Raw genomic sequence first — 12,333 nt, 5'->3', positions numbered from 1 at the left:
CGGAATCTATAACTAGTGTCACAGGAATGGTTCAAACATAGTCAGTAAGAAGAGTCGGTCTTCTTGTACTTAAGTCGGCATTGTGCCTTTTGTATTTAATTCCGATGCAATTTTTGTGTTTCATCCTCAATACGAAGGTCCAAGGGATACAGTAAACCGGGAGTGATGCATCGGAATCTATAACTAGTGTCACAGAAATGGTTCAAAACTTAGTCAGTAAGAAGAGACAGCCTTTTTGTACTTAAGTCGGCATTGTGCCCATTGTATTTATTTCCGATGCAATTTCTGTGTTTCATCGTCAATAAGAAGGTCTGAGGGAAACAGTAAACCTGAAGTGAAGCATCGGAATCTATAACTAGTGTCACAGGAATGGTTCGAACATAGACAGTGAGAAGAGTCCGTCTTCTTGTACTTAAGTCGGCATTGTGCCTTTTGTATTTAATTCCGATGCAATTTCTGTGTTTCATCGTCAATACGAAGGTCAGAGGGATACAGGAAACCTGAAGTTAAGCATCGGAATCTAAAACTAGTGTCACAGGAATCGTTCAAATCATAGACAGTAGGAAGAGTCAGTCTTCTTGTACTTAAGTCGGCATTGTGCCTTTTGTATTTACTTCCGATGCAATTTCTGTGTTTCATCGTCAATAAGAAGGTCAGAGGGATACAGTAAACCTGAAGTGAAGCATCGGAATCTATAACTAGTGTCACATTAAGGGTTCAAAGCATAGTCAGTAAGAAGAGTCAGTCTTCTTGTACTTAAGCCGCCATTGTGCCTTTTGTATTTAATTCCGATGCAATTTCTGTGTTTCATCGTCAATAGGAAGGTCCAAGGGACACAGTAAACCTGGAGTGTAGCATAGGAATCTATAACTAGTCTCACATGAATTGTTCAAAGAATAGACAGTAAGATGAGTCAGTCTTCTTGTACTTAAGTCGGCATTGTGCCTTTTTTATTTAATTCCGATGCAATTTCTGTGTTTCATCGTCAATAAGAAGGTCCAAGGGATACAGTTAACCTATAGTGAAGCATCGGAATCTATTACTAGTGTCACAGGAATGGTTCAAATCATAGACAGTAAGAAGAGTCAGTCCTCTTGTACTTAATCCGGTATTGTGCATTTTGTATTTAATTCCGACGCAATTTCTGTGTTTCATCGTCAATAAGAACGTCAGAGGGATACAGTAAATCTCAAGTGAAGCATCGGAATCTATAACTAGTGTCACAGGAATGGTTCAAAACATAGTCAGTAAGAAGAGTCAGTCTTCTGGTACTAAGTTCGGCATTGTGCCTTTTGTATTTAATTCCGATGCAATTTCTGTGTTTCATCGTCAATAAGAAGGTCAGAGGGATACAGTTAATCTGAAGTGAAACACCGGAATCTATAACTAGTGTCACATGAATGGTTTAAAGCATAGTCAGTAAGAAGAGTCAGTCTTCTTGTACTTATGTCGTTATGGTGCCTTTTGTATTTAATTCCGATGCAATTTCTGTGTTGCATCGTCAATAAGAAGGTCCAAGGGATACAATAAACGTGGAGTGAAGCATCGGAATCTATAACTAGTGTCACATGAATGGTTCAAAACATAGACAGTAAGAAGAGTCAGTCTTATTGTACTTAATTCGGCATTGTGCCTTTTGTATTTAATTCCGATGCAATTTCTGTGTTTCATCGTCAAAAAGAAGGTCAGAGGGATACAGTAAACCTGAAGTGAAGCATCGGAATCTATAACTAGTGTCACAGCATTGGTTCAAACCATAGTCAGTAAGAAGAGTCAGTCTTCTTGTACTTAAGTCGGCATTGTGCCTTTTGTATTTACTTCCGATGCAATTTCTGTGTTTCATCGTCAATAAGAAGGTCAGAGGGATACAGTAAACCTGAAGTGAAACACCGGAATCTATAACTAGTGTCACATTAAGGGTTCAAAGCATAGTCAGTAAGAAGAGTCAGTCTTCTTGTACTTAAGCCGCCATTGTGCCTTTTGTATTTAATTCCGATGCAATTTCTGTGTTTCATCGTCAATAGGAAGGTCCAAGGGACACAGTAAACCTGGAGTGTAGCATAGGAATCTATAACTAGTCTCACATGAATTGTTCAAAGAATAGACAGTAAGAAGAGTCAGCCTTCTTGTACTTAAATCGGCATTGTGTCTTTAGTATTCAATTCCGATGCAATTTCTGTGTTTCATCGTCAATAAGAAGGTCAGAGGGATACAGTAGACCTGAAGTGAAGCATCGGAATCTATTACTAGTGTCACAGGAATGGTTCAAAACATAGTCAGTGAGAAGAGTCAGTCTTCTTGTACTTAAGTCGGCATTGTGCCTTTTGTATTCATTTCCGATGCAATTTCTGTGTTTCATCGTCAATAAGAAGGTCAGAGGGATACAGTAAACCTGAAGTGAAACACCGGAATCTATAACTAGTGTCACATGAATGGTTCAAAGCATAGTCAGTAAGAAGAGTCAGTCTTCTTGTCTGTCGCTATTGTGCTTTTTGTATTTATTTCCGATGCAATTTCTGTGTTTCATCGTCAACAAGAAGGTCCAAGAGATACAGTAAACCTGAAGTAAAGTATCGGAATCTATAACTAGTGTCACAGGAGTGGTTCAAAACATAGACAGTAGGAAGAGTCAGTCTTCTTGTACTTAAGTCTGCATTGTGCTTTTTCTATTTAATTCCAATGCAATTTCTGTGTTTCATCGTCAATAGGAAGGTCCAAGGGATACAGTACACCGGGAGTGAAGCATCGGAATCTATAACTAGTGACACAGGAATGGTTCAAATCGTAGACAGTAGAAAGAGTCAGTCTTCTTGTACATAAGTCGGCATTGTGCCTTTTGTATTTAATTCCGATGCAATTTCTGTGTTTCATCCTCAATACGAAGGTCCAAGGGATACAGTAAACCGGGAGTGATGCATCGGAATCTATAACTAGTGTCACAGAAATGGTTCAAAACTTAGTCAGTAAGAAGAGTCAGCCTTCTTGTACTTAAGTCGGCATTGTGCCCATTGTATTTATTTTCGATGCAATTGCGGTGTTTCATTGTCAAACAGAAGGTCCAAGGGATACAGTAAACCTGAAGTGAAGCACCGGAATCTATAACTAGTGTCACATGAATGGTTTGAAGCATAGTCAGTAAGAAGAGTCAGTCTTCTTGTACGTAAGTCCGCATTGTGCCTTTTGTATTTAATTGCGATACAATTTCTGTGTTTCATCGTCAATAAGAAGGTTAAAGGGATACAGTAAACCTGGAGTGAAGCATCGGAATCTATAACTAGTGACACAGGGATGGTTCAAAACATAGACAGTAAGAAGAGTCAGTCATCTTGTACTTAAGTCGGAATTGTGCCTTTTGTATTCATTTCCGATGCAATTTCTGTGTTTCATCGTCAATAAGAAGGTCAGAGGGATACAGCAGACCTGGAGTGAAGCATCGGAATCTATAACTAGTGTCACAGGAATGGTTCAAAACGTAGACAGCAGGAAGAGTCAGTCTTATTGTACTTAAGTTGGCATTGTGCCTTGTGTATTTTATTCCGATGCAATTTCTGTGTTTCATCGTCAATAAGAAGGTCTGAGGGAAACAGTAAACCTGAAGTGAAGCATCGGAATCTATAACTAGTGTCACAGGAATGGTTCGAACATAGACAGTGAGAAGAGTCCGTCTTCTTGTACTTAAGTCGGCATTGTGCCTTTTGTATTTAATTCCGATGCAATTCCTGTGTTTCATCGTCAATAAGAAGGTCAGAGGGATACAGGAAACCTGAAGTTAAGCATCGGAATCTAAAACTAGTGTCACAGGAATCGTTCGAATCATAGACAGTAGGAAGAGTCAGTCTTCTTGTACTTAAGTCGGCATTGTGCCTTTTGTATTTACTTCCGATGCAAATTCTGTGTTTCATCGTCAATAAGAAGGTCAGAGGGATACAGTAAACCTGAAGTGAAGCATCGGAATCTATAACTAGTGTCACATTAAGGGTTCAAAGCATAGTCAGTAAGAAGAGTCAGTCTTCTTGTACTTAAGCCGCCATTGTGCCTTTTGTATTTAATTCCGATGCAATTTCTGTGTTTCATCGTCAATAGGAAGGTCCAAGGGACACAGTAAACCTGGAGTGTAGCATAGGAATCTATAACTAGTCTCACATGAATTGTTCAAAGAATAGACAGTAAGATGAGTCAGTCTTCTTGTACTTAAGTCGGCATTGTGCCTTTTTTATTTAATTCTGATGCAATTTCTGTGTTTCATCGTCAATAAGAAGGTCCAAGGGATACAGTAAACCTATAGTGAAGCATCGGAATCTATTACTAGTGTCACAGGAATGGTTCAAATCATAGACAGTAAGAAGAGTCAGTCCTCTTGTACTTAATCCGGCATTGTGCATTTTGTATTTAATTCCGACGCAGTTTCTGTGTTTCATCGTCAATAAGAACGTCAGAGGGATACAGTAAATCTCAAGTGAAGCATCGGAATCTATAACTAGTGTCACAGGAATGGTTCAAAACATAGTCAGTAAGAAGAGTCAGTCTTCTGGTACTAAGGTCGGCATTGTGCCTTTTGTATTTAATTCCGATATAATTTCTGTGTTTCATCGTCAATAAGAAGGTCAGAATGATACAGTTAATCTGAAGTGAAACACCGGAATCTATAACTAGTGTCACATGAATGGTTTAAAGCATAGTCAGTAAGAAGAGTCAGTCTTCTTGTACTTATGTCGTTATGGTGCCTTTTGTATTTAATTCCGATGCAATTTCTGTGTTGCATCGTCAACAAGAAGGTCCAAGAGATACAGTAAACCTGAAGTAAAGTATCGGAATCTATAACTAGTGTCACAGGAGTGGTTCAAAACATAGACAGTAGGAAGAGTCAGTCTTCTTGTACTTAAGTCTGCATTGTGCTTTTTCTATTTAATTCCAATGCAATTTCTGTGTTTCATCGTCAATAGGAAGGTCCAAGGGATACAGTACACCGGGAGTGAAGCATCGGAATCTATAACTAGTGACACAGGAATGGTTCAAATCGTAGACAGTAGAAAGAGTCAGTCTTCTTGTACATAAGTCGGCATTGTGCCTTTTGTATTTAATTCCGATGCAATTTCTGTGTTTCATCCTCAATACGAAGGTCCAAGGGATACAGTAAACCGGGAGTGATGCATCGGAATCTATAACTAGTGTCACATTAAGGGTTCAAAGCATAGTCAGTAAGAAGAGTCAGTCTTCTTGTACTTAAGCCGCCATTGTGCCTTTTGTATTTAATTCCGATGCAATTTCTGTGTTTCATCGTCAATAGGAAGGTCCAAGGGACACAGTAAACCTGGAGTGTAGCATAGGAATCTATAACTAGTCTCACATGAATTGTTCAAAGAATAGACAGTAAGAAGAGTCAGCCTTCTTGTACTTAAATCGGCATTGTGTCTTTTGTATTCAATTCCGATGCAATTTCTGTGTTTCATCGTCAATAAGAAGGTCAGAGGGATACAGTAAACCTGAAGTGAAGCATCGGAATCTATTACTAGTGTCACAGGAATGGTTCAAAACATAGTCAGTGAGAAGAGTCAGTCTTCTTGTACTTAAGTCGGCATTGTGCCTTTTGTATTCATTTCCGATGCAATTTCTGTGTTTCATCGTCAATAAGAAGGTCAGAGGGATACAGTAAACCTGAAGTGAAACACCGGAATCTATAACTAGTGTCACATGAATGGTTCAAAGCATAGTCAGTAAGAAGAGTCAGTCTTCTTGTCTGTCGCTATTGTGCTTTTTGAATTTATTTCCGATGCAATTTCTGTGTTTCATCGTCAACAAGAAGGTCCAAGAGATACAGTAAACCTGAAGTGAAGTATCGGAATCTATAACTAGTGTCACAGGAGTGGTTCAAAACATAGACAGTAGGAAGAGTCAGTCTTCTTGTACATAAGTCGGCATTGTGCCTTTTGTATTTAATTCCGATGCAATTTCTGTGTTTCATCGTCAATAAGCAGAGGGATACAGTAGACCTGAAGTGAATCATGGGAATCTATAACTAGTGTCACAGGAATGGTTCAAAGCATAGACAGTTTGAAGAGTCAGTCTTATTGTACTTAAGTCGGCATTGTGCCTTTTGTATTTAATTCCGATGCAATTTCTGTGTTTCATCGTCAATAAGTAGGTCCAAGGGATCCAGGAAACTTGGAGTGAAGCACCGGAATATATAACAAGTGTCACAGGAATGGTTCAAAACATAGTCAGTAAGAAGAGTCAGTCTTCTTGTACTTAAGTCGCCATTGTGCCTTTTGTATTAAATTCCGATGCAATTTCTGTGTTTCATCGTAAATAAGAAGGTCCATGGGATACAGTAAACCTGAAGTGAAGCATCGGAATCTATAACTAGTGTCACAGGATTGGTTCGGACATAGACAGTGAGAAGAGTCAGTCTTCTTGTACTTAAGTCGGCATTGTGCCTTTTGTATTTAATTCCGATGCAATTTCTGTGTTTCATCGTCAACAAGAAGGTCAGAGGGATACAGTAAACCCGAAGTGAAGCATCAGAATCTAAAACTAGTGTCACAGGAATGGTTCAAATCATAGACAGTAGGAAGAGTCAGTCTTCTTGTACTTAAGTCGGCATTGTGCCTTTTGTATTTAATTCCGATGCAATTTCTGTGTTTCATCGTCAATAAGTAGGTCCAAGGGATCCAGGAAACCAGGAGTGAAGCACCGGAATATATAACTAGTGTCACAGGAATGGTTCAAAGCATAGTCAGTAAGAAGTGTCAGTCTTCTTGTACTTAAGTCGCCATTGTGCCTTTTGTATTAAATTCCGATGCAATTCCTGTGTCTCATCGTAAAGAAGAAGGTCCAAGGGATACAGTAAACCTGGAGTGAATCATCGGAATCTATAACTAGTGTCACAGGAATGGTTCAAATCATAGACAGTAAGAAGAGTCAGTCTTCTTGTACTTAAGTCGGCATTGTCCCTTTTGTATTTAATTCCGTTGCAATTTCTGTGTTTCATCGTCAATAAGAAGGTCAGAGGGATACAGTAAACCTGAAGTGAAGCATCGGAATCCATAACTAGTGTCACAGGAATGGTAAAAACATAGAAAGTAGGAAGAGTCAGTCTTCTTGTACTTAAGTCGGCATTGTGCCTTTCTCATTTAATTCCGATGCAATTGCTGTGTTTCATCGTTAATACGAAGGTCCAAGGGATACAGTAAACCTGCAGTGAAGCATGGGAATCTGTAACTAATGTCACAGGAATGGTTCAAAACACAGACAGTAAGATGAGTCAGTCTTCTTGTACTTAAGTCGGCATTGTGCCTTTTTCATTTAATTCCGATGCAATTTCTGTGTTTCATCGTCAATAAGACGGTCCAAGGAATACAGTAAACCTAGAGTGAAGCATCGGAATCAAGTACTAGTGTCACAAGAATGGTTCAAAGCATAGACAGTAAGAAGAGTCAGTCTTCTTGTACTTAATTCGGCATTGTGCATTTTGTATTTAATTCCGACGCAATTTCTGTGTTTCATCGTCAATAGGAACATCCGAGGGATACAGTAAATCTGAAGTGAAGCATCGGAATCTATAACTAGTGTCACAGGCATGGTTCAAATCATAGACAGTAGGAAGAGTCAGTCTTATTGTACTTAAGTCGGCATTGTGCCTTTTGTATTTTATTCCGATGCAATTTCTGTGTTTCATCGTAAATAAGAAGGTCTGAGGGATACAGTAAACCTGAAGTGAAGCATCGGAATCTATAACTAGTGTCACAGGAATGGATCAAACGTAGACAGTGAGAAGAGTCAGTCTTCTTGTACTTAAGACGGCATTGTGCCTTTTGTATTTAATTCCGATGCAATTTCTGTGTTTCATCGTCAATAAGAAGGTCAGAGGGATACAGTAAACATGAAGTGAAGCATCGAAACCTAAAACTAGTGTCACAGGAATGGTTCAAATCATAGACAGTAGGAAGAGTCAGTCTTCTTGTACTTGAGTCGGCATTGTGATTTTTGTATTTAATTCCGATGCAATTTCTATGTTTCATCGTCAAAAGTAGGTCCAAGGGATCCAGGAAACCTGAAGTGAAGCACCGGAATATATACACAGTGTCACAGGAATGGTTCAAATCATAGACAGTAAGAAGAGTCAGTCTTCTTGTACATAAGTCGGCATTGTCCCTTTTGTATTTAATTCCGTTGCAATTTCAGTGTTTCATCGTCAATAAGAATGTCAGAGGGATACAGTAAACCTGAAGTGAAGCATCGGAATCTATAAGTAGTGTCACAGGAATGGTAAAAACATAGAAAGTAGGAAGAGTCAGTCTTCTTGTACTTAAGTCGGCATTGTGCCTTCTCTATTTAATTCCAATGCAATTTCTGTGTTTCATCGTCAATAAGAAGGTCCAAAGGATACAGTAAACCTGAAGTGAAGCACCGGAATCTATAACTAGTGTCACGGGAATGGTTCAAATCATAGACAGTAAGAAGAGTCAGTCTTCTTGTACTTAAGACGGCATTGTGCCTTTTGTATTTAATTCCGATGCAATTTCTGTGTTTCATCGTCAATAAGAAGGTCAGAGGGATACAGTAAACATGAAGTGAAGCATCGGAACCTAAAGCTAGTGTTACAGTAATGGTTCAAATCATAGACAGTAAGAAGAGTCGGTCTTCTTGAACTTAATTCGGCACTGTGCCTTTTGGATTTAATTCCGATGCAATTTCTGTGTTTCTTCGTTAATAAGAAGGTCAGAGGGATACAGTAAACCTGTAGTGAGGCATCGGAATCTATAACTAGTGTCACAGGAATGGTTAAAAACATAGTCAGTAAGAAGAGTCAGTCTTCTTGTACTTAAGTCCGCATTGTGCCTTTTGTATTTAATTCCGATGCAATTTCTGTGTTTCATCGTCAATAAGAAGGTTAAAGGGATACAGTAAACCTGGAGTGAAGCATCGGAATCTATAACTAGTGACACAGGGATGGTTCAAAACATAGACAGTAAGAAGAGTCAGTCATCTTGTACTTAAGTCGGCATTGTGCCTTTTGTATTCAATTCCGATGCAATTTCTGTGTTTCATCGTCAATAAGAAGGTCGGAGGGATACAGTAGACCTGGAGTGAAGCATCGGAATCTATAACTAGTGTCACAGGAATGGTTCAAAACATAGACAGCAGGAAGAGTCAGTCTTATTGTACTTAAGTTGGCATTGTGCCTTTTGTATTTTATTCCGATGCAATTTCTGTGTTTCATCGTCAATAAGAAGGTCTGAGGGAAACAGTAAACCTGCAGTGAAGCATCGGAATCTGTAACTAGTGTCACAGGAATGGTTCAAAACACAGACAGTAAGATGAGTCAGTCTTCTTGTACTTAAGTCGGCATTGTGCCTTTTTCATTTAATTCCGATGCAATTTCTGTGTTTCGTCGTCAATAAGACGGTCCAAGGAATACAGTAAACCTAGAGTGAAGCATCGGAATCAAGTACTAGTGTCACAAGAATGGTTCAAAGCATAGACAGTAAGAAGAGTCAGTCTTCTTGTACTTAATTCGGCATTGTGCATTTTGTATTTAATTCCGACGCAATTTCTGTGTTTCATCGTCAATAAGAACGTCCGAGGGATACAGTAAATCTGAAGTGAAGCATCGGAATCTATAACTAGTGTCACAGGCATGGTTCAAATCATAGACAGTAGGAAGAGTCAGTCTTATTGTACTTAAGTCGGCATTGTGCCTTTTGTATTTTATTCCGATGCAATTTCTGTGTTTCATCGTAAATAAGAAGGTCTGAGGGATACAGTAAACCCGAAGTGAAGCATCGGAATCTATAACTAGTGTCACAGGAATGGATCAAACGTAGACAGTGAGAAGAGTCAGTCTTCTTGTACTTAGGACGGCATTGTGCCTTTTGTATTTAATTCCGATGGAATTTCTGTGTTTCATCGTCAATAAGAAGGTCAGAGGGATACAGTAAACATGAAGTGAAGCATCGAAACCTAAAGCTAGTGTCACAGGAATGGTTCAAATCATAGACAGTAGGAAGAGTCAGTCTTCTTGTACTTGAGTCGGCATTGTGATTTTTGTATTTAATTCCGATGCAATTTCTATGTTTCATCGTCAATAAGTAGGTCCAAGGGATCCAGGAAACCTGAAGTGAAGCACCGGAATATATACATAGTGTCACAGGAATGGTTCAAATCATAGACAGTAAGAAGAGTCAGTCTTCTTGTACATAAGTTGGCATTGTCCCTTTTGTATTTAATTCCGTTGCAATTTCAGTGTTTCATCGTCAATAAGAAGGTCAGAGGGATACAGTAAACCTGAAGTGAAGCATCGGAATCTATAAGTAGTGTCACAGGAATGGTAAAAACATAGAAAGTAGGAAGAGTCAGTCTTCTTGTACTTAAGTCGGCATTGTGCCTTATCTATTTAATTCCAATGCAATTGCTGTGTTTCATCGTCAATAAGAAGGTCCAAAGGATACAGTAAACCTGAAGTGAAGCATCGGAATCTATAACTAGTGTCACGGGAATGGTTCAAATCATAGACAGTAAGAAGAGTCAGTCTTCTTGTACTTAAGACGGCATTGTGCCTTTTGTATTTAATTCCGATGCAATTTCTGTGTTTCATCGTCAATAAGAAGGTCAGAGGGATACAGTAAACATGAAGTGAAGCATCGGAACCTAAAGCTAGTGTTACAGGAATGGTTCAAACCATAGACAGTAAGAAGAGTCAGTCTTCTTGAACTTAATTCGGCACTGTGCCTTTTGGATTTAATTCCGATGCAATTTCTGTGTTTCATCGTCAATAAGAAGGTCAGAGGGATACAGTAGACCTGGAGTGAAGCATCGGAATCTATAACTAGTGTCACAGGAATGGTTCAAAACATAGACAGCAGGAAGAGTCAGTCTTATTGTACTTAAGTTGGCATTGTGCCTTTTGTATTTTATTCCGATGCAATTTCTGTGTTTCATCGTCAATAAGAAGGTCTGAGGGAAACAGTAAACCTGAAGTGAAGCATCGATACCTATAACTAGTATCACAGAAATGGTTCAAAACATAGACAGTAACCAGAGTCAGTCTTCTTGTGCTTAAGTCGGCATTGTGCCTTTTGTATTCAATTCCGATGCAATTTCTGTGTTTCATCGTCAAAATTAGGTCCAAGGGATCCAGGAAACCTGAAGTGAAGCATCGGAATCTATAAGTAGTGTCACAGGAATGGTAAAAACATAGAAAGTAGGAAGTGTCAGTCTTCTTGTACTTAAGTCGGCATTGTGCCTTCTCTATTTAATTCCAATGCAATTTCTGTGTTTCATCGTCAATAAGAAGGTCCAAAGGATACAGTAAACCTGAAGTGAAGCACCGGAATCTGTTACTAGTGTCACAGGAATGGTTCAAAGCATAGACAGTAAGATGAGTCAGTCTTCTTGTACTTAAGTCGGCATTGTGCCTTTTTTATTTAATTCCGAAGCAATTTCTGTGTTTCATCGTCAATAAGGTTGTTCAAGGGATACAGTAAACCTAGAGTGAGGCATCGGAATCTATTACTAGTGTCACAGGAATGGTTCAAACCATAGTCAGTAAGAAGAGTCAGTGTACTTGTACTTAAGTCGGCATTGTGCCTTTTGTAATTAATTCCGATGCAATTTCTGTGTTTCATCGTCAATAAGAAGGTCCAAGGGATACAGTAAACCTGCAGTGAAGCATCGGAATCTATAACTAGTGTCACAGGAATGGTTCAAACCATAGTCAGTAAGAAGAGTCAGTGCACTTGTACTTAAGTCGGCATTGTGCCTTTTGTAATTAATTCCGATGCAATTTCTGTGTTTCATCGTCAATAAGAAGGTCCAAGGGATACAGTAAACCTGCAGTGAAGCATCGGAATCTGTTACTAGTGTCACAGGAATGGTTCAAAGCATAGACAGTAAGATGAGTCAGTCTTCTTGTACTTAAGTCGGCATTGTGCCTTTTTTATTTAATTCCGAAGCAATTTCTGTGTTTCATCGTCAATAAGGTTGTTCAAGGGATACAGTAAACCTAGAGTGAGGCATCGGAATCTATTACTAGTGTCACAGGAGTGGTTCAAAACATAGACAGTAAGAAGAGGCAGTCTTCTTGTACTTAATTCGGCATTGTGCATTTTGTATTTAATTCCGACGCAATTTCTGTGTTTCATCGTCAATAAGAACGTCCGAGGGATACAGTAAATCTGAAGTGAAGCATCGGAATCTATAACTAGTGTCACAGGAATGGTTCAAATCATAGACAGTAGGAAGAGTCAGTCTTATTGAACTTAAGTCGGCATTGTGCCTTTTGTATATTATTCCGATGCAATTTCTGTGTTTCATCGTAAATATTAAGGTCTGAGG

This window comes from Schistocerca americana, chromosome X (assembly GCF_021461395.2).
Source record: "Schistocerca americana isolate TAMUIC-IGC-003095 chromosome X, iqSchAmer2.1, whole genome shotgun sequence".
NCBI classification, from domain to species: domain Eukaryota; kingdom Metazoa; phylum Arthropoda; class Insecta; order Orthoptera; family Acrididae; genus Schistocerca; species Schistocerca americana.
The sequence above is the reverse complement of the archived record's forward strand: the minus strand, read 5'-3'. Positions refer to the sequence as shown.